At 37.2% G+C, this 27150-nt stretch overlaps 1 protein-coding gene across 6 annotated transcripts in view; it reads left to right on the forward strand.

Moving 5' to 3' along the window:
• The window catches only part of TTC29 (tetratricopeptide repeat domain 29), a 343118-nt gene that overhangs the window by 28049 nt on the left and 287919 nt on the right, over positions 1-27150 (forward strand). For 4 of the 6 annotated variants that reach the window (XM_071808005.1, XM_071808004.1, XM_071808007.1 and 1 more), the window contains exon 2: positions 16144-16193. The gene's annotated coding sequence lies outside the window, so the exon portion shown is untranslated. Of the gene's footprint in view, positions 1-14506; positions 14571-16143; positions 16194-27150 lie in introns of those variants that run through there. The other 2 variants (XM_071808006.1, XM_071808008.1) reach the window with 1 other exon arrangement.

The raw sequence follows: 27150 nt of genomic DNA on the forward strand, positions 1-27150 counted from the left end.
TGTAAATTACTTTTCATATTTTTTATTATGATCTCAGCTTCGTGAATCTTTCTATATCCATATAACATAAAATGAAATTGCAGGAAGAAAAGAACTGTCTACTAGCTAACACCATAGCAAGAATAATTTTTATTGCAACTTGATGTGTGACTAAGGAGAAGACATTAATAAGCATTCTCAAATGCAAATGTTATTTTCTGAAGGATGAATCCTGAGGATGTTTTGTCTCACTGAGAGGGCTTCTGCTGCAGGATACATGTATCTCATCTGGAAAATCAGATGAACATGGTTTCCAGTGAGTCCAAAATCAGCAGCTGCTTTCAAAACCTTTTTCTCAGATTTATTCTTTACTATTTTGTTTTGGATATTGTGAGATTTCTGTGTGCAGAGAAGGATTAAAAGTGTAGGTATGAACTTCTAAAAATCTAGTTCCTTGCTTCCTGATCTGTTTCTGAAATGAATTATCTAAGGACTGTATTCTGAAATTAAAGATTTGCAGGGCCTGGGACTAATTGTAAGTCCTTTTCTGGCATGGTATGCTTTATGTTGACTGCCAGATAAATGCTAAGAAGCAAAAAAGTTCAAGGAACTATCTCTGGGTAAACAAAGTAATAAGAATACCTGCTTTTTAGTAGTTTGCTGAAAACACTGATTAGAGAAAGCAGAAAATACCTGTTTTGCTTTTGTGTAGTATTTGTAGGATAACTTTCAAAAGAACAAAAGAAAATAACTCTTAACACTGAAATTTTAGTGAAATTATTTAATTTTAATAAATGGTTATTGGTACATGTTTTAGGATGAAATTTGTTTGAACTTTAAGTTGCAAGAATATTTTGCACCCATAGCTTGGAAAACTCAGCACAAACAAGTTAAAGGAACAGCTCCTAATAGCAGAGTAATTATTTTATCATATAATCTGATTATTGATGTTGCATGCTTGCATATATGTCAAGTAAGCATACCCAATTTTTCACTCTTTTTCTTGGCATGCTGGATCTAAGCTTTAGTGTAGTGATACCATGTGATTGATTGAGTCTGATCTTATCCTTTGATCAGTTTTAGCTACAGAGGTGAATAAATTCTTTGTTTTTCATAGCTTCTTGCTTGTGACCATTTCTTTTATTATTCTTCCTTTGACATCTCTTTCTGACCTAACTTATAAAAAACATTTTTGTGAACTTCTTTGTAGGCATTAGTAATAAAAGCATAGGTGAATTATGAAGTGCCTTCTGGCATTTTTGGTATGCATTTTTGGTAGCTTTTCAGGTCAGGAACAGCTTTTTTTGCTGTGTAGAACAGCTAGTATACTGGGATCCTGATCTTTCAAACTTTAGAATAATAGAATCATTTCAGTTGGAAGAGACCCTTGGGATCATCGAGTCTGACCATAACCTAACTCTAGCACTAAACTATGTCCCTAAGAACCTCCTCTAAACACCTTTTAAACACCTCCAGGGATAGTGACTCCACCACTTCCCTGGGCAGCCTGTTCCAATGCCTGACAACCCTTTCTGTGAATATTTTTTTCCTAATATCCAATCTAAACGTCCCCTGGTGCAACTTGATGCCATTTCTTCTTGTCCTATCACTTGCTACTTGGGAGAAGAGACCAACACCCTCCATTTTACAACCTCCTTTCAGGTAGTTGTAGACAGCAATAAGGTCTCCCCTCAGCCTTCTTTTCTCTAGGCTGAACAGCCCCAGTTCCCTCAATGGCTCCTCATAAGACTTTAGTTTCAGAGACAGCAAGAGTCATGAGACCATGGTTAAGGGTAAAATAAGAATTGTCTTTCAAGTTTGTGTTCAGATACCTAGTGGCTGATAATGTATGCTAACTTCTGAATTTGAATGTAGCTTGGCACAGGAAGGATATGCCTGGCTATACAGAAATGTGGATTTGCTGGGATGGCAGGAAACAGTGCCTACCAGGATTGATCCCAATACCAGAGATTAGGCCCCTGACAATTTAGCACAACCTTAATTGTAAGAGGAGGCTCTTTCCATCCCCTTGAGGGGAAACAGCAGGCTGTGAAACCTGTGGGGATGCTGATGATACTTACTCTGACAGATCTTTTTGATTTTTAACCACCATTCCCTAATAATCTGACATCAATACTCAATCTAAGACCAAACCAATGTACAGCCCTATATTTCAGGCATACAATAAATAGCTACTGCTGACCAGGAAACAGAAGTTTTGTTCTTATGCCACTACTCCCCCATTCCTTCCTCTGCCAAAATCTAATCAATCCTTGCAGTGCACATCAGCCTGAAAGCTATGCCAAATACTTAGCAAACCCTAACTCTAAAAGCAATAAAGCAGACCCCTACTCTAAAAGCAATAAATAGTCAAAGGAACTGTTGCTAACTCTTGTAAACACAGTTTAGCAGCATCCAGCAAGCCCTGTTGTGCGTCCTGGTTTTGTCAAATCTGGGTGAGAATCTGAAGCCTAGCTGAAAATAAAAGACTGAATTGGTTTTGGCCTAAAGATGATTGAAGGCTGTACTGTTAAGGGAAAAAAGGTTGAAACAATCTGTCAGGTGTCTGTGTAGGCTGGATGCTGTCATACAGTCATGGCTTGTGGCAGGGAAGAGCATGCCATGAGTAGATTGTAAAGTCTGGTATGCAGTCTGGTTGTGAATAATTGTGTAAAAAGTATGTGAAGGGTTGTGACTTCTAACTGCATAGGAGAGGATATGATGCTTCATGTAAAAAGGAGAAAAAATAAAACTAAATGTGGAGTTTAGCTCTTTTTCTTTAATGGAGACATATCTTTGGAGAGGTCTTTTCCTATGTGTCTGGACAGGGCTACTAGGCAAAAAGTGCACTTGAAGGAATTAAGTAGTTTCTGACTATTTTGTAGACTAGTTCTGAGAGGTTCTCCAGACTGCTTTGGGAGCTTGGGTGGTGTTTTTGGTGCATGGGCTGGAAGGAGTAAGGAGGCATTTGGATTTTCAAAGTGGGTGGCAGACCAAGTCAATGCTTGATGCCACAAGGGATCAGATGGGAAAGCTTTTGGCTAAGACCTTCAAGTGTGGCCTGAAAGGAGAAGCCTGATTTATTGCTAGTTAGAAAAGAGACATATGTAAGGTACAAGAATTAAAACTCCTCAGTTCTTCAGTTCTTAAGGGTCACAGTTCACAACCAGGCAGGAATGGGTTCACTTCACTGGAGTCTCCTATATAAGTATCCACTGGCCTTGCTAATGTCCCAGAATAGTGGTATGTGTTGAACAGAGCTGATTGGCTGTGAATAAAATTGGAGAGCTTAAAAGCAGATTGTCTTCACTGCAGATGCTCCTAGGTTAGTTTAACAATTGACACCTTAATAGAGATAGAAGAAAGGGAGTGTACTAGGTTTAGTCAGTCATAGATCTGTCCCAAAGGATAAATGTAGTAACTGGCTGCCTAAGGCAGCAGTTTATAGGGACTAGCAAACAGTTTAGCTTGCTTATGTGTAAGGAAACAAGATTTTCAGACCAAAAAACCGATCTCTTCTTCTTACCCTTGCCATTGCTGCTGACAGGAAGTTTGAATGTATGCGTTGTGGCTGTGCAAACAGCCTCTCTTAGAAAAAAAATAATCACAGCTCTTGTATTCTCTCCTATCTGTGGCTTTTTCAGGAACAGAAAGCCTTGAAATGTGAGATTTTCCTTATATCATCTTTACTCCGTGGCCCCTTTCCCATCCCTGTGCCTCAGCAACAAGCTGCAACTTACCTCTTGTAGTGGAGGAAGAAAGAGGAGCAGCCTTGGGGGGAGAGGGGTTCAATAGGTAACAAGAACAGAAAAACAGATGGAGGAAAGGATAAGGAAGAAAGTGAACACCGAAGTTTCCAACTGTAATTAATTTTCTGAAGGTGAATGGAAGGAACTATGCCTACTTAGATATAGAAATACGTATCTCAATGTGCATTTTGAGAGAGAGCACTTGCAGCTTTACCCTCTTATCTTTTCTCTAATGAACTGTCCTTCTGTTCCACTCTATATTTAGCAGATGCCATGTGGCAAGTGCTAGTGGAGGAGCTGTTACTTACCATGTAAGCCCAGAACATACTTCAGACCTGTTATGGGTATGTGACCAACTACCTGGAAGCATATCACACAGATTCCTTCCCACTACCTATTCTTAGAGGAGAGAAATTTCTCTGAGAGATTATAATTCATTAGTGATTTACCAATAATATGTGATTTTTTTTTAAAAAAAAGACTAATAATAGCTGCAATATGACACTCCTGCATTCTAAGTAGCATATTACTATATTATCTAGTAATTTTGAGTGAATATTGAATGTTTAGTAACTGCTATTCCTGAGTTTGTGGAAAAAGCACTTAGCGCTTTTATGGCCTAATTATTTTCTAATTTGTCCGCATATAGCCCAGTAGTTGGTTTGGATTTACCTCCACTTTACTGATTGTTTGCATGAATGAAATGCAGAGAACATTGATTCAAAAGATCAGTTTTCAGTTTGGATCCTTGTTTGATTCAACATTACTGCTATAGTTCTTACAATTTGTGTCACTTTTACAGTTGTATGTGGCCATTATAAGTTTTACTCTTGACTTATGCTAGTTTAAGCAGAATGATAACTCACAAAGGCTGAATTAAATGGTTTAGCTGCAGTGTACGAGTATGCCTCTTTGCTTCAACATTAAGGGAGATTTCACAATGTGGTTTGTGTTTTGTTTGTTTGTTTGTTTGTTTTGTAGGTATGGTGTTTTGTGTGTGTGTTTGTTTGTTTAACCTGTTAATCTCTACTCTTAACCATCATTCTTTCAGAAATGTAGTTTTCATGTAAGTGTCCCCAGGCTACTCTTTATTGTGGACTGCTGCACTCTGAACACATATGCTGCACTACAGTTTTTGAGGTGCAACAGAAATTGCAAACGTTAAACTTCTTGAGGCCTGGGAATTCTACTCAAACATAAAAGCTGTCCAAGATGTCAGTGCCTATGGATAGATACCTGAGTAAGATTACTAGCAAAACATAGGTGCTTACCAATGCCTTGGATTTCTTACGTGACAAAAGAAGCTTTTCCTCAATTTAGCTGTCTGTATTCTACTTAAACTGACCTTCAGATACCTTTATTTTATTTTCAAATCTGTTCTTTAACCAATTTTTACCTTATTTGGTCAATGAAAGTAATAATACTTCTTACAGAACCATTCGTGTTTGTCCAGTCTGCAGGTGGTCTGGTAAGACAGCTCATATGAATGCTTTGGCAGCCAATAGTGAGGACAGTAGTGCCATTTTATGTAAGAACAAACAAGACTACCAAGGTGAAGAGTTTTGCCAAAATTTGTACAGGGTATTTGTGTGATACTGAAAATATCTCTTGCACACCTTATTTTCAAATCCCAAAAAGAAAAGTCTTGTTTCTTTTACCATGGCGAGTGGAAGCCTTATTGCAAAACTCTTTTTTTTTTTTTTCTGGAGACCGCTATATCATTTAGCATAAGAATGTGATTCAAATACATAACATTTGTTTAGCAGCCCAAACATTCCAGGAAGCAATTATCACTTGGGCAATGTTTTCCTCACTGACTTGTAGAACAGAGTCACTTCCCAAGTGTATCCTACTTAGGAAGCAGTACCAGAAGGCTCAAATGAATTTGTGCTTCATTTGAAGGAAAAAGCAAATGATTCAAAGCGAGCCTGATCAGTCTCATGCATTTACAGTCTATCTTTCAGAATCTGTTTCGGAAGAAGGGAAAGGGCAGATAGCAACTGTAGTGAGATTGTTGACTTGGAAAATTGGATGTTAATGTTAAGCAAGTGATAGCTTTTATTTACTAAATGAACATCAGTATGTGATACTTTTCTTTAGTTCTTCTTTTTCTCTCTTCCTGTACTTCAGAAAATATCTTTATGCAAATTTTAGTTGAAACATAATGTTTTTTTAAAATCCAAAATTGTAATTAATAGCAAATAAAACAATAAGATTTTATTCTTATGTAGTAAATGGGTAGACAATGAGCAGGGAGAGCAAAATGCTTTTCTGAGAACTGGAACATAAAATTCATATGAGCTTATGACAGATAGACCTCTATTCTCAGGAGACACTCTATGTTTTAGTGGGAACCCATGACAGCTTTCCTAAGGGTTGGCCAAGTGCCCAGTAGGAAAAACAACTTTTTAACTATTACATACTGTGTTCATTTGCAAGCCATCAAAACATTTAATTTTAAATTTATGCTAAGAGAACATCTGCTGCAAATAGTCCTGCAGGTGGGGACTTCATATTTCTTCATTATTTTATAAACCTCTAGGACAAATCATGTTCAACTGTTTTACCACACCATTGTTATAATTAAAGTTTCTCAGAAAAGGAGAAGAAAGCCTTGTGAGAAAACACAGTTGTCAGAAAATCCAGAGAAGCCCTGGAAGTTCCTACTGAAAATTAACCAGGAAAACAAGAGAATCTTTCTGTAAGACAGCCAGATTTCAGAAAATATGAAAATATATTGTCCGTCTTTCTAAAGTCTACTTTATCACTTGGTTCCTTTTAAATGTTCAGCAGCAGCTTGTAAAACACAAATTTTAACCATTGCTCAAGAAAAGTACAGCCAGTGGCTCTAATGAGTTGATTTGGTGACCCTTCAGTAATGTGTCTGATTTGATCTTGAAGATCAAAAAGGTTCATTGCTTCCAGAAGACTGAAAACCCTTTGCTCATACAGAGCCAGCCCTCCCTGCAACTTTCAGCAATATCATTTGACTTTAGCCTCAGGTATACCATGTCAGAGTCCCTATTCCTTGACATCCTGGTGGCATGTTGCTCTGGCCAAACTCCAGCTCACTTTCTGGCTGGCTTTCACAATGGCAGCTGCTTAGAGCATGCCATCTACCTGCCAGCTGTTCTCCATTCTCTTTCTGCCCATGTTGTCTCTTTTTCCTCAGTTTTTCTTTCAAACCTTCCCTTAACCTTCATTTAACTAAACCTAGGTTTAAAACTACAAAAGAATAGTTAAGATCAGTCCTGTTATCCTTAGTGCGTGTGTTTGTAGTTAAAACTGGAGAAGACACTTTTCTGAAGTTGTGCTGCAGCAAATACAAAACTGTTGTGCTTAGTAGATTATCACTTATCTTCACTTTTTTTTTCTTCTTTTTTTTTTTTTTTTTTTACAGTAAAGCCATCTTTACCTCTGATTTGTGAGCGTGTTCTGATACAACTACAATTCCCTCCTTCCAGAATGCAGTTTCTCCTACACTACAATGCAAGGCAAAGTGAATAAAAACCTTGACTTGAGCATTAGGTTTGAATTTAAGCATATCCCTCTCTAAAGTATATACAGAATGAATTTATGGGCATGAAACTTTGAAACTTGCCACTGAAATAATGTAGTTTAAAACAATAACAGTTTACCTCTAGATTTATGGAAGTACAGACGAAAAGAGGGAAGAGATGACAGGAGAATTTTGCATTGGCCAGAAACATCTTGGAGTGTGGAACAGACTGTCCTACAACGCAGTTCTCCAAGTACTAGTCAGCTTTTTTGGTTCCATGTTGTTCCCAGCTTGGTTTGGGCTGTTGTCAGGATCTAAATCTAATAATGTCCTTGTAATTTCATTAAGTTTTGAAACAAGAGGTAACTTTTGGCAAGAACCACTCTTGGCAATTTAACAACAGCACAGCAGTAGCATAGTCAGTTTTGTATCTTCTGGACTATGTAGAAGGGCACAGTCAGACCTGCTCTGGGAATTTTCATATGCATCCTTTAGAACGTTTTTTGAAACTTCACTTAAGTACAGTCAAATGCTGGCCATTGCAACTACATTTTGTTTCGCATACCTATACCTTATTAAAATATTCAGTGAAGTTATTACTCGATGTACTTCTTAAGTCAATGGCAAAAGGGAAGAGACTTTCTGTTTACTGTTTTCCTCATCCGATGCAGAAATGGAGTTTAGCTGACAATCCTGAGGCCTGGGTACATCTGCTAAAAGATAGAGCTCATTTTTTCAGAAGGGAAAAGTTCCTCAGTATCTCAGAGGTTAAGGATTCAGTTCTGTCTTGTGTTTATAAGGAGTTTATGTTCTGGTACTCTTTACATTGCTGGGTACTTCAAGTTAATAGAAATTAACTTGATGTTGAAATAGAATGTGTATTTTCTGAAATAATTTATATTTGATTTAAAAAAACCAAACAAAACAACAAGCAAAGCGAACCCCCCAAAACCCAAACAACCAAAGGAAGCTATTCCAACAGGTGTCTATCCCCAGTGTTTAAGAAACAATCAGCCAGACAAAACATGCCTTTTTTTTTTTTTTTCCTGGCTTGAAATTGTCTGATTTCAGTTCTAGTCATAGTATCTCCTTATAGCCTTGAGGTATGAAATACTTTCTGTCATATTTCTGTTTCTTGGCCAGTACTCAGAGGATAGACTAAGTTGTACCTTTAACTGGTTTTGGTCAGGCTGGACAAATTGCACTCCTAGGATTTAAGTTGATTGCCCAAATTTCTTCTGATCATCAGTTACTCATATTTCCCTTTTCAAGACTGCCTTCATATTATTGGGAACCTCCTTAGAGTTTGGGCATCAGAACTGGTTTTCTGTTACCATGATACCTCTGCCAAAGACTGGGCTATAATCATGTCCTGTTGATGGTTTAGATTCCCTTGCATAGATATCCATTGATTACATTTGTCCCTTTTAGTCCCACTAGTCCACCAGGTACATCATGGCTGGTGAATTGTTCCATAAAACTTTCTAGTCTCTATTCAGTGTCTTGTTTTTTCCAACACATTTTGTTTTCTATATTTATGCTTAACTTTTTTCTCAGATGTGTGATTTCACAGATTACTTTAAAAAAGCCACATGCTGCTTTGCAGTTACCCAAATTACTGAGCAGTATTGAGAAATCCAAACTGGCACACTGTTCTATTTACCAATCCTCCAATCTTCCTATAACCAGCAAACTCTATAATAATTTTATGTATCCATGATCAGTGAAAGTATTGATTAGATTAGCAGTATAGCATCAGCAATAGCTTTGTGATTTTGAGCATGCTGTAGAACACAGAAAAGATGGGTGCATGTGCAAGTTGTGGCCACATCCTTAATCCTGCACCCTAGTTTATACAAAGCTGGTCTGGAAGCTGGGGGCTCTGTTACACTCAGGGTCAGATCCAAATGTGGTGAAAGAATGATGAATTTTGATACACACTGGCCACATGGTTGCATATAGCCTAGTTGATTCCCTGTAAACGTCTGTTCAGTTACGATTTCTGTTTACAGGTCTGTTTTAACAGCAACCTCTACTCATTTTAGGTCATTTAAATGTGTGCTGTGTTCTTTCTATGTTGTTCTGTTTTCTAAATAAAAATGGCTATGTTGACACTAAACTGATCTTGCTTTGTTCCTCCCCAAAGCGCCTGAAGCTACTTTCTCTCCACAGACACGCTGATCCAGCTCTCTTGACTCTGTGTTCAGTTTCTGATTCACTCTGAATATTAGGCAAAACTCAATAGCATAGATTTTGTAGAGAAAAAGTAGGACTTGGAGTTCACGCAGGAGCATTTCCTGCTCACACATTATTCCAGTAAGAAAAAAGACACATGCCACTACAGATATCTTTCTAACCGTATTTGAAGACTATAACCTTGCTTTTTGACTTTTTTTTTTTTTTTTTTTTGGTCAGAACAAGAAAACAGAAAGTTAGCTGGGACCTTAAGAAACAGTCTTCCATATTTACCTGCAGAAGATATCTGTTTCAGAGTGATCTGCAGAGCATTTCATACATGTGCTATCACTTACCACAAGCCACAGCATCATTCTTACTCTTAAGTCTTTTTTTAGTAGCCTATTTTTTAAAAAAAAAAAAAGTTACTTTTAAAGCAGCTGAGTTAAATGAACTGCTGAGGATCTCTGTTTTCCCATGGGTGTTTCAAAGCAAAATTCTCCCTTGCTATTTTTTTTAATAGGCATACTTCTATCTCCCCTCTTCCCTCTTGTCTTTTGGCACAATTTGATATGTGAATTGTGATATTTGCCACTGTATGACTGGAATTCTGTTGAACAACACTCCACAGAAGCAGCAGTGAACTTGAGAGAGAAAAAAATGAGCGTATTTGTAAGGCAGGAATAACAAGGACTTCACACTTTGTGTTTCTGATGCTTGTTTGCTCTTTATCTGCTGTGCAAATTTATTTTTTGTTACAAGCCACTGGGGTATTCTTGTTTGCCTTTAAAAAACAAAACAAAACAAAACAACGAGTAAAACATTATACATCAAGAACTCAGTATTACTTCCATTGCAGTGATAGAGCTCTTCAATGAGAGCAAAAGCAGAACAGGGTCCCTAAAACTGACTTTCTGTTAACCAGACTAGTGGTGAAGTAGGACAACCTTGACCAAGCCAAGCTGAGGTGTTGAAAATGCATGCTTCTGAAGCTTAATTATATGGAAAATCCAATGCAGAATGGATAGTGGCAACTACTCCAGCTGCTGAATCAATACAAGAGTATGTTGTACAAATGTGGTTATCTGTCATGTGGATTTTAGCTGCCTCATATAAAGATAACGAAGGTTTGCCCTTCAAGTAGTTTGAAAATGTTCTGATAACCATTTAAACTTGGATAATAAGTTAAGCAACTACTTTTTCAGGGTTTATCCATCACAGTTTATTTCTGTACTTTACAGAAGTTTAGTGAAAATGAGGTACTGATAACTGTGGCTGTGGTATAATAGTAGTTAAGTATTATAGATGTTGTATTTTAACATTTTTGTTATTGTTGGTTATACAAGACTGAAATACTGGGATAATATTCTTCTTGGAAAACTTATATTTGAAACCAGTGTATTGACAAGTAATAGCTGATGTGAAATTAAAGTGAAAGGGCCTTTTGTTTTCACCATCCTTATAAGCCCCTTTTGATTTAGCATAAGCTAAATGTTCACTTATCTTCTAACTTGATGCTTAGCTCACCTACTCTTTCTAAAGACGTGAATGGAAAAGTAGGCCTTGTGTTTCTGGTGGTTTTGGAAAGAGAACAGAGGGAGCACAACCTTACTCCAAAACATATTATCCCTTCCGGAAGTTTTGTTTTGAATTACCTCTTTCTTCCCTCCCCATCTGTGCCCTTTTCTGAGTCTACTTCCATGAAATTTCTAAAACAACTTAAGACTTTGTAGAAAACAATGTTTGAACATCAAGTTTTCTAAATTGATTTTTCCAAGATGTTAATTAAAATCTTTGTCACTCACTGTACCCATGACTTTTCTCCATTTCTCACGTAAGTGCCTGTCACCACTTTTTTTTTGCTTTTTGCTTATTATTTTCAAGTTTGTTGCACAGATGCTGTGCAAGCAAAAAGACTGTTCAACAGGAGAAGCACCAAAGGATTATTTTGCTAACAAGTCTATCCTTGTCACATATACATTCAAGTTACTCATGTCCACACTTCTAACATCTGTTCCCAGGATACTGAGGGGAAAAAAATACAAATGCTGTGACTCTAGTTTTTGTTTTATCACTGAGTTTGTTTTGCTTTTGTTTGTGGTTTCTGGGAGTCATAGAACTTTTTTTTTTTTCTTCCTTAGGGTTTGTCTCTGATCTACTTACATCTCTATACTGTTACAAAATGCCCGCATATTACTTGTTTCTGTATTTTAAAGGCCTGGAGGGGAACAATGTATGTATGTGTGTATGCATGTGTAAAACGGATGCTGATTTTGTTAGCCGTATCTCAAGCAATTGCAATTATCTTGGTCATTTCCATGTAGTTTTCTGATTCTTTTATTAGCAATATATTTATGAGGAAACAAGTGTAACCTATAAGAAGTTATTAAGAGAAGAAGTTATTAAGAGTTATTAATTATTAAGAGAAAGAGTGCGTTTATTTCAGGGATATTTTAAATAGGAACTCTAGCTGTTATTTGGTTCTGTGATACATTTTAAATTTCTCCTTTCCAGTTAAGGTATTTATATTTAAGATAAAATGGCTATTCAAGTTGTCAGACAGACTAAGCACGACTGATATGATTAAAATGTTGCAATATTTCAAAATACTCATTTGCCCTAACAGGATATTTGTGAAATAACAGTAGTGTAAGAGCTTCAATGAAAGACAAACTCAAATCCAAGGACTTAATGTGGATTCATTTAGTCAGTTAAATTGAAGCCAAACTCTTTGTCTTAACTATGGCCACATCTCTGTTTTTCACCTTACCTGAATTAGCAGTATTAATCTCCTTTCTTATATTTTACTAAGGAATGTGACATTTAATTCTTTATGCTAGGTCATTCTAGGTTCAAATGCCTTGGATCTTTTCCTTAACTTCTGAGGTAGTAGTCTGACATACATGCTGCATTGAGGTAAATGTGTACGCAATTGTTTAAGTAGAAACAAAATCTCAAGCAGAGTGAAAGAGCATTGTGGATTCTCATCTATGATAAAACACATAATGTGTACTGTAGCTATACAGCACCTCAGGTACCTTCAAACTTAAATTTTCCCTGGTATGATTTGCAGCCCCAGCTGACTCACTGTCCCAACCAGGATGTTTTTGCTTCTGCTGGTGGTCTGTCCTTTTTGAATGTGTTACATGTGAATCTCAGTCTCTGCTGCTTTGTTTGGTGACTGGCCCCATGGTTACAATCCTGGTCAGAGCATTTTTGCTGAATTAGGCTGTTCTTTTAGTACAGCTTTGTCCTCTTTGTCTGGGCTGATTTCAGTCTCAGACTCAGTTTTCAGCTTTCTTTTCAGTTCCACTTTTTTGCTAGGATTGGCCAAAACCGAAGGGCCTGGGACTATGCCTCGGCTCAATTTGTGTGGCAGAGCTTCTCCTGAGTGATGTTTCTCTGCTGTCAACTAGCAACAAGATTTCTCATATAAGATTTCCTATTCATCTCACAAGTGCACCTTTGGACCAGGGTCCAGATGTGCACAGCAATCATGGAGGGAATGGTTGTCCTTCCAATATGGTTGCACATAGCTGAGGCTCCAGATGTTTCCTGCTTTCTGTTCCAGTTCTTTTCCTGTGCTATTAAGCATTTGTAGTAGGCATTTGGGAGAAAAGAAAGTGGTGTGGTAACAGTAGGAAAAAGTGCTAATAGTACCTGGCTAAATCCCATCTTCTGCACCCACAGCTGAAACGGCAGCATGTCTCCATGTTCTTCTGGAACTTCTAAAGTGCAATTGGTGAAAGCAGAGCCCAGGGAAACATGAAGTGATGATGTAGAAGGAAGTGCTTTTTGCAACTTGCTTGTTCTGTATTTTCTTCCCCTATTTAAGACAGTTGTTTCAAACTATTACTATGGATACTAGTTTAATTTTTTTGAAACTTCTCAGTGGTTCTGGAAGCTCAATAGCCTCAGTAGCGGTACAGTGCTTGTTCCATCTGTGACAAGTAAGTGGAGGGTTCTTAGTTCAGTGAAACACATCGAGCAACAGTGATCCACATGTGGCCCTCAGGTTTAGCTAACACAACAGGAATTTGTGCTGAATGCTTGTATGTACGGGAACAAATGCATTAGTAAGTGACCATGTGCATTTCAAATGCTGTGTAGATTTATGACCACTAGCAGTCTCCTATTTATTTAGAAGGGAAAGGGAAAATGTTATTTTGAAAGTCTGAAATGGAAGTACCTACATCCATTTCAGTTGTTGATTTGCTGATATTTTTGTTCGAGAGTCTTTTGTTAATAATAGCAAGGATGTATTATCCTAAATACACACAGATTGCCTAATCTTTCTTTTATGTGACTTTTTAAAAATGAGGTAGTTTAACTGCATTTCTTAGCTGGGATTTTATTTGGTTTATTTGTTCAGTACCTTGAAGAACCTTGTGAAAGCTGCAAGTTAAGTGTAAAGTTAATAGCATTGTTTCAGAAAAGTCATGAACGTGCTATAGTGATCCTTTTGTGGTGGTGAAATGAGTAGTTCTTTTTGACACACCAAAAAGATATATGTATTAGGTCTCAAGGAACTTTTTAGCTGCATAACAACTGGCCTTCAAAGATTTCACATTTGTTTTCCTGTGCCAAGTGTGTATGGGAGAAGCCTTACAAGGTCAAGAGAAAATAAGCAAAAGTCAAAGACAGACTTGTAAGACAAATAGTAACATCTGGTAAATGACTTCCTTCTACATTTGTAGAGCTCTTGTTTATTGCAGTGAATGTGAAATGTTTTTCTTTGCAGGATTATAGGTTTAAAGTCTATCAGTTTGTGAATAAAGTTTGTACAGGTTTATAATATTACTAATACACAGTAAGAAATTACAAGTGTAATTGCATTTAAAACCTGTACATAGTACAAAAAAATTTCAACAAACAGTGATGCTAAAGGGTTAGAAAATAAGTAGACTTTCTTTTTGTACTTTTTGAGTGATATTTCAAATAATTCTAGTGGCTTATACTAGTGCATGAAGTACTGTAATTGCGCCCTCTGTCAATTGGCTATCACTGTAAACCCATCTTTGTGCTAATTAAAGGCCCACATTCTCAGTCAAAGAAACAAGGAAGCTAAACACTGCTAGTAATCCAGGCTGAGGACATTGCGCAAATTAAGTTTTATGTATCCCTTACGGCATGGGATTCCCAAAAGGGGAAAATTCTGCGGAAGAAAGGTAGGTGAAAGTGGCATAGATACGTGGTTTGGTGAATTTCTGTGATAGCTCCAGCTGATTACACACTGCCATCCCTCCTGACAGAATCTTCAAGAAATTGTCATGCAGACAGACCTTAAATTTTATGGGAGCTATCTTCACAGTTGAATGCTTTGCTTCTGGGGGGCGCAGGGAGTACAGATTGTGTAATTTTTGATGGGTATGGGAAACAAACAACTGTCCCCTTCTCCCTCTCCCTGTCTTCTTCTAAGACTCAAATTTTGCAGAAGTTAAAAAAAAAATCAGGGACAGCTGGGCTCCTCAAACAGAAGTTGCAAAGTTTATTCAGTTGTAGGAGTACTTCAGTGAGTTCATGTAATCATTTAAAGTTTTATTCTCTGGTAATTAATGTTCCTGTGGTATTTTGCATTGCTTGTACTTTGTTCAATACTAAATAGTTTACCTAGAGCAATAGGAGTTGTCCCGTCTTAGATCAGGACACTTGCATCAAAGGAAACAGAAAAAAGTCCATGGGACTAGCTGATTCAAAGACTAAAATCAGTGTTGTATTTGGTCTCAAATGCATTTTGGAAACTTCTCTATAGCTTTTAAATAGTTGTAGCTGTGATATTAACTGAAGTCTCTAAGGATTGGTAAATAAATATTTGCTTGCAGAAAACAGAAAAGGGTGTTGAAAGAGGCAAGAGAGGTTTTCATGCAAAGGTCTTTCTGTAGAGTTGTGTGTAGATACGCTTTTAGAGGAGTTCCAAACCCCATTATTGTAACTTAGCAAATATGTGTGCCTGGCATAAAGTCCTGCTTGCATCACTTGAAAAATCATGTTGGTTTCTAGAGAACAGAATGTGGCTGTGTTGTCAAAATTCTTGTTCTTTATCTGCAAATTATTTGCTAGTTAGTTTTCATGCTAATATACACACTTGGCTGCATTGACTTGAATACAATCTCTCCTAATTTAAACCTGTGTTGTGGAACCTGGCCCTTTGCATTTATATTTATAATGAAGTCTGTTTTTTATCTTTGATAAAAACAGGAGAACTCAGTCTGCTTGAAAGTCAGGGTGAATTGTTCAGTTGTCCTTGTAATGAGGGACAGTTGTATTTTGCTATCATCTTTGATTAATGTGCTCTTCACCACTACATGACTTCCCTATGGATTTCACCAGCCACATGTCAGCAAGTGTAAGAGCCAATTTCTTGCCCTTTTCAAGTCAGGCCAGGGGGAGGTCTTGGGAGCAGAGAACCATAATGGACCATGGAAGTCTGAGAGCAATTATTTCTAGCTAATCAAATACAATAAACAGCAGGAAGCAAGGTTTGTTTATGGAACAGATGTCTACTAAGAAACCTACAGTTATTTTATTTACTCCTTCCAGAAAAGATCAATGGAAAATTAACAAAATAAAAGCTCTGGACTATTTGAAAATAAGGACACTTTAAAAATTAGTCAGAAGGGAGAAAAATCTCTCATGTATTTAAAAAATGCTAGCTCATTGTTTGATATCTGCTTTCTAAATTACATGGCATCTTTATGCATATATATATATTTTTTTAATTATTATTTTTTTTCTCCTTAGGTGATAATGTTATGAAAATGATAAGGAAGATGGGAAGTGCATATTTCAAGGTGAGTCAATTTTAATTTATTTTGAAAGGTCATAGTTAATGAAGTTTTAAGGTGTAGACTAAGGCAAATTATTTATACTCTGGATTCAGGCCAGTGCAGTGCTATATCAGCCCCTGGGTAGCTTAAGGGAAAATTTCACCTTAAGCAGGAAAGAACTTTATTTCTCTGCATAGAAGAAACCTGCCCAAAGCTACCCCACTTCAGGGAATATAGAGCATTAACTTCCTAGATACTCCTATCATTTCCCACTGTATTACCATCTTTTTCTCTTTGGGGATGCTGGAGGGGACAATTCCTCCCTGATGTTGCAGTAGAAAGTGTCCCATCCATTTGTGTAACTGCTCATTCCGTAGACTTTGTGTGGATTGTTCTGAGTATCCACCTGTCCTTTACCTCTGTCACACTATGGCTCTGCACCCAGCGTCAACTGTGATCAAATGCAGGCTGCTTAGGTTGTGAGCAAAACTGAAGCTCAGACTTTTATTACAAAGAGCAAAACAATACTAACTTTATGATGAAAAATGTGCCATTTATTTGTAATTATATATTTGGTGTGTATTGTGTATTTATTTGGTGGGCTACATTAGGAGTGTTGCCAGCAATTTGAGGAAGGTGATGCTTTCCCTCTACTCAGCACCAGTGAGATCACACCTGGAGTTCTATTAATATGTGCAGAGAGCTACTGCAGAGAGTCCAGCAAAGGGCCACTAAGACTAGGGGACTCTCACATGAGGAGAGGCAGAGAGAGCTGGGACCGCACAGTTCAGAGGAGGCTAAGAGGGATTCTTATCAATGTATACAAATACCTGAAAGGAGAGTGCGAAGAACATCAAGCTGGTGGTACACAGTGCCAGGACAAGAGGCAGTGCTCCCCAACTGAAACACAGTAGATGCTGTCTGAACAGCAGAAAACACTTCTTACTGTTGCTTATAGACAGCAATGTTATGGAGTCTCCCACCTTGTAGATTCTTAAAAGCCATCTGGTTGTGGTCCTGGGCAGCTGACTCTAGATGGCCCTGCTTGTGCAGTGCGGTTAGAGCAGATGACCTCCAGAGGTCTCCTCCAACCTCAACCATTCTGTGATTCTGCAAAGGGTACTTAAGCCACAAATATCAAATAACACATTTTCACGTTCCTTAGAGCTCAGTGCTTCTTAGAAATCTAAATAGAGCCACAGTGCACAGTCCCTAGGATAGGAGAGTCTCTCCTGCTAATCAAAAGAGCTGTTTTTCTCATTTCTTCTGTTACTGTCTGTTCACACTAGACAATTTAATCCATATTAATAAAGACTGAGCTCGGAAAATATTTGACAGAAATCGCCACCAACCAGTCAATCGGAGCCTGAAATAAATATTGAAGAACACTAGAATGTCTTGGCTGAACTATCAGACATATCTGGATGCATGAGACCATTTTTTCAAAGGTTCATTGTGCATAACTGTGATTCTGACATATGAATACTGTCTGCCCAGTTTATTAAAGAAAATAAAAATAAAGCCAACTGCTTATTTTACTTGCAGGTCACTTCCTGATTATGCAGTTCTTGGAGATAAATTCTATGAAGTATTGAATGGTGCCTCTTGTATTTTAAATTAATTCAAGAAAGCATACTGGTATTTATGACATTGTAAATACATACAAAGGAAAAGAGGGAAATTTTACTTTAAGAGAAAAAAAGCGAGCCAAGAAAAAAGATTGTGTATGAGCAATTGAAATGGCCTAAAAAAACTCAAATATTTTTTAAACAACAAATTAGGGCTTCAGAAAAACATTGATTTTCTAAACCAAAGTTGGTGTTTGGTTTTTTGTTTGTTTGTGGGGGGGAGGTTTGTGTGTGTGTGATTTTTTTTTTTTTTGGTTGAGCCTTTTCTACATAGCTGTTTGGTAAGGTTTCTGTTATGCTTCAAATGTGTGGATTTATCTCTGATAATTGTGTCATGGATTTTATTCCCCCATCAATGTTGATTTGATCTGATGTGATGGGAAGGTGGAAGTAATTTTTAAATTTTTCTTTAGTGTCATACTATGTTCTGCATCTGTCTGTGTTAAATGAAAGTATGCTGCTCTGCTGGTGGTAAATGCTGTGTGTCTATATTTGAGGTGTTTCCCCTGATCTTCTAGAACCTATTGGATTAGATCCTCAGGAAACATGAACCATTACAGTTATATTGGATTTGACCTACGAGTGTGTTTTTTGTTTTTTTTTTTTTTTACCTGCATTACAGCATTTAAATGTTAATATTACATTCTAGTTTTTTATTTAAATGGAATTTCAGCAAAATCCTTACTTCAAGGCCTCTGTATAGTAAGCTGTAAGAGAAATCAACCTGTATGTATGCCAATTTACTCTTCTTTGGACACTGCCTCACTTCTTTACAGTGCACCAGGAAAAATATATGTAAAAAAAAATAAAAAAATTGCACAAATAATTCAAGAGATGTCCATGATGTCACTGCTTTTCCAAAGAAGTAGTAAGTGTCTTACTGTTGCCTAACATTAAGAGAAGATGTCTTCTTTGGAAATGGTTGAATAAGAAATTGCACTGGACCCTAAATAACCTTGACAATCTTTAGCCATAATAATTGCAAATATTGTAGCCCTTGGAAATAAGATTAGGGAGAGTTTCTGTCTTCTCGCTCTCACTTGCACAGGCATGCAGAGCTGGGACAGAATTTGCCCATTGGTTCTTCTGTTGCTGGCAGACAAAAAGATAAATTAGTGTTGCAATCTGCCTTTCTCTTTACTTTTTTAAAAGTTTGCTTGAAAGACTAAGCCTAAGATCAAGAGCTTTGCAGATATATCAAGAATTAATTACCCTTGTGTAAGCCACGCATCATGTGCCAAACAGCCTACATCCCAGCTGAGATGATGAGTACAGAGGCAAACTCTGACAGGGAGTATGTCATGGGAGTAGCAAATGTATGTTCAGAAACTAGGAACAAGTATTGGGAATGACTTTTTACAGGGAAGACAAAAGAAGATTAGGGATTAAAAAAAAAAAAAAGTGACCAAGATGTCCACAAAAATGAAAGCTGACTAGTCTGACAAGTCTTGGTTTTTAATTCTGTTGATTGTATAGCTAGACCCTAATGGGTCTGTGGTGTTTTGGGTTTTTTTTGTTTGGGTTTTTTTTTACTGTCTTTTTAGCTTTCCATTGTTAGTACGAGACCAAGGTATTCTCTTATGCAGTAATTCCTTTGAGTTTTTCCTACTTTTCTGTCTTTTAATCATAGTGAAGAATCCAAGCCTTTTGATATGATCCCCTATCATAGGTGAAGATTAGCTAGGGTAAGGGGAATTAGCCACTCCATGCTGCACAAGACTGGCGTACAGTTAAGGGAAAACATGTATGGAGCTCTTTGTTTCAACTTTTTCTCCATGTGCTACAGACTTTTCTGGAAAATAATGCTTTCTTCTGGGAAGACCATTTTGAATTATTATTCATCCAGTGTCAAAATCAGTTTAGCCTCATTAGGAACAAAAGGCGTTGCAGCCTGCGGACAGACTCCAAGAATGTCTGGGTCATGACAGATGGAGTTATCACAGAGGACAGGGATATTAAGCCCTGATTTAGTGTGTAAAACTGTTTTAAGCTGTGTTTAAACTCTTCATGGTCTGTACCAGAAATTATTTAGAAGTCTTATATTTTTGTGTGTGCAGAAGAGTTGAGCCAGACCAAAATCCTGTGCCTGAAACCTTACTATCAAAACTTCTGCATCAGACTGTAAATCAAAACTGCATGGGTCACACCTGCCTATGCCCTTGAATAAGAGCAACCAGCACTGCAGTATAATAGTCTTTGAAAATGCCAACTAAGATATCTAGGAAATAAAAGACAATGTGAATTATCTAATTATAAGGCAGACCCTCCAAATAATGAAATGTTATGCATCATCAAAAGTACTACTAAGAAAAAGACAGAGGACATTTCTTTCCTGCTATATAAAAATTTGATTTTGCTCAGATTTTAAATGCCCTATTGTTTCTTTGTCTCTAAAAGGACAGACTGGAGTTAAAGGAGGTACAGAGAAAGGAAAATAGGATGGTTAAGAGCATGGGGCTGCAGCACAACAAAGAGACTGAAAATGCTTGGGAATACAAAGTATGTGGAGGAGAAGGCTGAGAAAGGTGGAATGGATTTTTAGAAACTTATAAAGGAGACGGATCAAATGCAGTCTCTTATTCACCAAACCCTGTATTAATAGAGCTAGCAGGGCTACATAATAAAACTAGTAGAGGGTTGATTTAAAATAAATTGCTTTGCTCACTACATAATTAACTTATGGCATGTGCTGCTATAGCAGATGGTGGAAGCAGACAATGTCAATAGATTAAAAACTTAGATGAAACCATCAGTTGAACATGCATAAATAGGTCCTGAAGGGATTAGGCAGGAGGATTCTATAACAACTCCAGTACAGCTCTTGAAGGGGAGACAGAATACTCAGCTAGATGAAATCCACTAGGGTGTCTCTTACATTTTTGTGGCTTTAAGTCTGTCCGTTATGTTGTCTGGTGAAACTGAAGGCTAAAGACTTTTTCTTTTCTTTTATTTTTTTTTTTTTTAAATTTATTTATTTATTTATTTTTATTCTTTGGGTTGGCTCTTCCATCTTATGTTCTGTACTACATCAATCTGTAGGAGAGTATTTTTTTTGTCTGTAAGTCAGCCATTTCAGCCTCATGGAACAGAAAGTTATAGTGTTGGGACTTTTTTGTGTGTGGCTCTTTTTTGTGTCTTTAAGACTTCAAATGGTGCTTGGAGTTATGTATAATTACACATAGAGTGGGAAAAGGTGGTACAATTGTGTTGTGCAATTAATTTTGTTTTGGAAAATAGTTCGCAACTACTTATGATTACACTTGATACTGAAAATAATCTATAAAAGAATTCTGGGAAATTTTCACAACTTAATATAATTGTGTGGTATTCAGTAATGGCTTAGTTTTGTTAACTTTGCTATTCTTAATTAGTATACTCTAGTTTTTTGATATCTTGATGGGGTGTCAGAGCTGATCCCTTTTGGGTGTTACTAAAGTAATTTCATTTTAGATTTGAGTCTTTATACTCTGTTTTGAGGAAGGTTGTTATTGTATCATTTTTGGTGAAAGACAGAATTACTTCTCCCTTTCCTTGTTGTTCCTTCATATGAGTAGAATGTTACTTCCAGGCTTGAGAACGTGGAGTTTATTTCTTTGCAAACCAAATGACTTGAGACTATTAACACAGTTAGGTTAAACGGCCTTTCAGATCCCTCTTTTGGCTTTGATGGACAGTCATGCCTTTACTATGCTTTCTGCTGTCTGTGAGAGAACTTTAGAAAGGTCAATTAATGTGAACAATTTATACACTCCACCAAAAGTTTTCAAGGAAATAATTATTCTGCTAGAACTTGTGATTTTTGGGGGTCAACAAACACTTTCTTGTCTCTCTAAATGTCAGCTTAAAACCAATATGGCAAACAAATAATAGCGCAAAGAGCTTGGCAATATTTCTGCACCAGAATGTCCATGATGGTATTTCTGTGTTATTTCTTTCAGCATGAATTACAAGAGTGGGCACAGTCTAAATCCCATCTAAATCACATATCCTGGGGTGGACAGTTTCGTTGTGCTGTTTCCCACCTCTGTCTCTCTTATCCTCCCCTGGAAGTAGGGCAGGCCTTTCCAGACTAGCCTGGAAGAGGAATAGGCAGGAGGAAGGCTTTACTCCGCCTTGTTTCAGACACAAACATTAGCTCTCCACCTTTTGCCCAGTCAAATGCCAGTTTGTCTGAGGTAAGCAGGTCCCAAGCAAGGAGTGGGCAATAGACCCATACTGAGGTGTAGGATCTGACAGTATGAGAGAAGATAAAAGGCTTGGATCCCTGTGTCCCAGTGATGTTTCACATGCCCTCTACAACAAAGTCCTTCTGGAGAGGCCACAGACCCCTTTGTAGCCCTTCCCAGTGAAACCAAATTCTCTCAAGCAGAAGATTTGTAAGAGAAGGAAAAGCCCTATGCCCATCTGCAGATACCTAAATCCTTTTGCACTTACTGTTTTTACAGATACCGCAATAGCTGGCATTTGTATTTTTTGTCAGTAACGCAGAAGATTCCAGTGGTGTCACCTAATGCTATCACAGTCATTATCACTAAGGTAGTTACTGGCTTTCCAGCCAAACTTATCTCACTCTTGAGGAGTTTCTGGGGAGGTGGGGATAGCAGAGCTGGTGTGTGACAACCTGCACCTGGGAGTGCATGTATACCCTTTTATGTCTTATTGCACAGCTATACGAGCCAAATACTTTCTTTGTGTGTCAGGAAAAGGTGCAGTGATGGGAGCTGGCTGCCAGTATTTGACAAGAGAGTGGTTCAGGGAGAGAATTGGATGGTTAGTTGAAGCTAAGATGTTAAAAGATGTATACTTAGGGCTCTATTTGATGTGGCTATGATGAAAGAAATCAATTACCTTTGCAGTGCTAATGGATCACAGAGTCAGGTCTCAGGCAAAGTAGTGTTTCTTACCATTGAAAAGATTTTTAATTAATGTTTGGAAGGGAGAAAAGTATAGAAACCAGAAACATTTTTGCAAAATTCCTGTGTGGGTTGTTTTTTTTGGTTTATGTTTTAGTTCTCAAAGCTTTTAGAGACTCAGAGTGGCAACCTGTTTTTCTTGACTTCCAACAATGTTGTCTGACTTGGCAAATGACTCTGCAGACCTTTAGTCTCTTTTTGTGCTCACTCATGGCCAGGCCCTCTTGCTCTTACGAAGACTTGTGTGGCTCAAAATGGCTTAAGGCTGCTTCAGCTATGAGCTTCACAAACAAAAGTTAGCTTTGCTACAGCTACAATGCCAGAAAACAAACACACATACACTTAAAATCCAATGAAAGTCAGGCAAAGTCTTTCTAGCGTTTTTTAGTTCAATCACAACAGCCTTACTTAACTAGGGAGTCTAGAGAACAAGTAAAGAGTAGAAAGAAGAGTCCTGCCTGCCTTTCATGTAGAAAAACCTGACTTCATCCTTTTCAAGGCAACAGAATGTCAAGTCAGGTTGTGTTGCCTAAGGCTGATGTGCAGTGAGGGGATTTAAATGTAACTTCTGCATACAGAAAAAGGAAGTCCCTTAATTCATTCAATATTTTATCAGAAATCTCTTAATGCTGGCCTTATTCCTAAAGGTGAACATCTCAGAGGCTTTTCAAAGTCTGTATTTCATTATTTAATAATCTGTTTTCAGTTACTCAACTCCCTAGGTCTGAGCTTCTAAGTCCACAGGCTGGAAATACCAGCAGTCCAGGAACTGTTAAATAATTAAGCTATTGGTGCCTGTAAGTGTTAGAGCCTGAATCACTTGTATTTTATTTTCACTAACTGTTGGGGAAAAAAGGTGCTGTGAAAAAAGATCAGTAGCTCTTTCTAAGAACAGTATGACTTCCGTCTACAATGGCGTTGTTCGAAACGATAAGATTTTTGTTGTTTAGAATGTAGTATTTACAGGAGAATATTTAGCAGTGAGGCTGTACATATGTGGCTTTTTGCATAGAGCAGTTTCAGCTATATGTGATAGTGTTTTTCTGTCTTCTGGTCTCACTGGAAATACCTACCTTCTTTCAGAGACTAAATACACTTTTCCAGGACTTCTGTATGGCAAGGTTTCTTAAAGAATTCCTGGGAAGAGCCATTGACTGGAAAATGACAGGATAGTGTTTGGCTGTGGAACTAGGTTTGTGTGCATAAGTGCTTGTTCTTGTGCTTGTGTGTATGTGCATATACATGTGCACAAGCAAATGGGGGAAGTGTCTCTGAAGGTAACTGAAGGCCAAATATTTGGACTACCTGTTTTGACATCACAGTCAGACACTGATGTGGAAGTGGGATCATTTTGAACGCATGGGATATGACAGACTGCTCTCTAATTCCACGCAGATGGAGGCAGGTCTGTCTGCTGGGGAAGTTTCTCATCCATGAGTGACATGTCATGATTTTTCTTCATCAGAGAAAGAAGATGAGATTACTTTTATCACAGTACCATTTACATTGGAGGGGGACATAGTGGCACATTCATGAATATAGTGTAAGAGAATAAGAGTTCAAGGGGGGATAGCAGAGGGCTTTTGTGAGCATCAATTAAGCCACACTCCCTCATTTAGTCCAGCCAGAAAACAATTGAGTAAGCACTGTAATTCAGTACAGAAACAGATTACTTGCTTCTGTAGACAATTTGAATTGAGTTGATATGTGGAGTGAGATGCTTAGATAGAAAGGGGGCGAGGGGGTATAGAAATGAAATTTTGATTAAATGCTTTGGGACGTGAGAGTATTTTTCTTGTACTGCTAAATGGAATTCTGGACTTAGTAATGCGGGGGGAAAAAAAAAAAAAAAGAACCAAACAAACCACACCACAAAAAAAACCAACCAAACCCAACCAAACGAAAACAGTAACAAAAAAACACCACCACAAAACAAATAGTACAAGTCAGGAAATGCATATGGACTGTCTTGAATACTGGTTTTTGTTTTGCTACCTTTCTGTATCCATCATCAAACATACTTACTATTAAGCTGAGATCTAGAAATAAGTGGTTAGAATTAATGTATCTTTTTCATTGCTTCTATTTGTTTACTTTGGCTTTCTGATATATTTTGAGACTCTTGTGATCTGTAATGGGAAATCTCTCTGCATTCCCTTCAGAGTTTATTTGCTATGTTTACAAGCTTAGACTATATTGATGTTGTTACTAAGGACAATCTAGCTTTTTGAGATGCAGGAAGCTTTAACAACTTTATACATACATACAAGCATTACAACAGAAAAAAAATCAAATTATTTGCTTTCAGACCACTCATAAATTATGAAATATGGGACTTGGGCTCCCCTCTACAACCTCTTTAAGATCCCTCTGTCTTCTGCATGTTCATTATAAAATACTTGATAATTTTAGCTATCAGTATGAAAATATTTTTTCTGGTAATCTTGAGGAGAACAAATTGCCTCAAGCATCTAAATCTTACCAAAAAGAATGGAGCCGGCTTTTCAAATCACCAAAAATTTTAAAATTTCTTTCCTCTTGGCTGGGATTGACTGCACTTATTTGCTGCCTTGATTTCAACATCATATTGACATCTTGTTGTGATTAGCTGCAAAAAGCATGCAGAGATATTAATGATTAGTCAATATCCTGTGAATTAAGCAGACTGTGACTATTTTTTGCCATTGAGTAATGGTGAACAGCAGACTTGAAAAAAATTAAGCAGCTGTTTATGAATAAGTCAATCAAAAAGAGTTTCTCTTACTATGAAAACATCCCAATTCTTCAATAGCTACAGTTTAATTAGAAAGGAATTTTTTTCCAACTGGTTAGTGATAGTTGAAAATATGAGTACTGATGCTAGAAAACTTTCTTTCATGGTATCCTCTTGATTATTTTCTAAAAATCAAAGCTCTACTTTATGGGTTTTTTAATGAAAGTTTAGAATTATTAATTTTAGGAAGTCAAAACTATTATTTATGTAAAATGCACCAAACACCCCCTTATATTTCTGTTTGCTTTCCAGGACGTGGGCTGTCTTATCTGATGGTCATACTAACCTTATCTGTGCTGGAAAGGGAAAGAAGTGAAGCTTCTAAAATGTAGCTTAAATCTCAAACTAACATTTTCATACACAAGCTAATAAAGAATCTTCTGCCATCACTTCTGTTTTATGACTCAAGACTATTTTATTGTATTTCTTGTTGTTTGGTTTGTTTTTCTCAGAAGATTTTTTTGTAAATCTTTACCACTAGGATTTGAGAAAATTGCTGTAATGTAATTGTACTATTTTCCAGTATAATGACACTATTGTTTTGAGTCACTACACTTGCTGCAGTGCAGTGGGCAGGTTTCTTTGCAGCGATTTACAGTCTAAACATGAAATTGGTTTGCTGCTTTTTTTTTTTTCCCTCCATGCAGTACTGTAGCAGCAGTAGAGATAAACCAAGTGCATGACACAGCAAGTAACTTTTGGTTCTGAAGGACCTAATTGATTTATTAATATGAAAGTATATGTATGGTATTTACCTCAAACCGAGAGGATTCTGGATCTAATGCAATGCCATGTTTTATCAGAGCACTGTTTTAGAGTGCAGAAATGTTGTTGTGTATCTTGTGGGTTTTTTTTCTTAAGTCCTTTTAGTTTTATAGAATGACATTATATTCTTTAGTTCTTCAGATGTCCTCTCTGACCTTAGAGTTTGTATTTTAAAACACTAACCAGACAAATGACAGGATGGAAGCTTATGACACACTGATTTTGAGACTAGTACATAAATATTTTGTTCTTTAAATAACACAGATGTTTTCCAATTTGTGTTTTATAATTACCAGAGAGTTGTCTCCAGCCGCCTCACTAAAATAAAACAATACCTTGTATGCATTGTATTGTTAACCACGGCAGATGACTAATTTTAATGACATTTTGTAATTTTTTGAGAGGAGCAGAAGCATTAGTGTGAAGAATGAAAGATTATTTAAAATAGTAATAAGATATTTAATCAGCAACCTCAAATCACCTCAGAATTGCCACAGGGAAAGCACATATAGAGGTAGTTATCATAGAGCTGCTAAATGGAGGTAGCTTGTCAAATTTTCTGCCCTGTTCTCTCTTACTCTCTGGCAAGTGTGGTGCAACTTGCCTCCCTTTTTCTCTTACTTTGGTAATAAAAGGACATTTGTAGCAGCAACAAAAGAAGCTGCTGCCATGTTTCTGTCAATAGGTAAATTCAGTATTACTTGGGGAATGCCTGTCCCTGAAGAACAGAAGGAATAAATATCTCATCTTGAAGGAATATTCTTAGAATAAACACATACATAAATATGAATGATGTAATGCACATTATTCTTTAGAATTAAGGTTTCCCTTTGGAGTTAGTCGGCAATTAAATGTCAAATTTTATGCAGAAATTGAACCAAGCTGGTAATAGATTTTTCTCT

The sequence above is a fragment of the Patagioenas fasciata genome, chromosome 4 (assembly GCF_037038585.1).
Source record: "Patagioenas fasciata isolate bPatFas1 chromosome 4, bPatFas1.hap1, whole genome shotgun sequence".
In the NCBI taxonomy this organism is placed as follows: Eukaryota; Metazoa; Chordata; class Aves; order Columbiformes; family Columbidae; genus Patagioenas; species Patagioenas fasciata.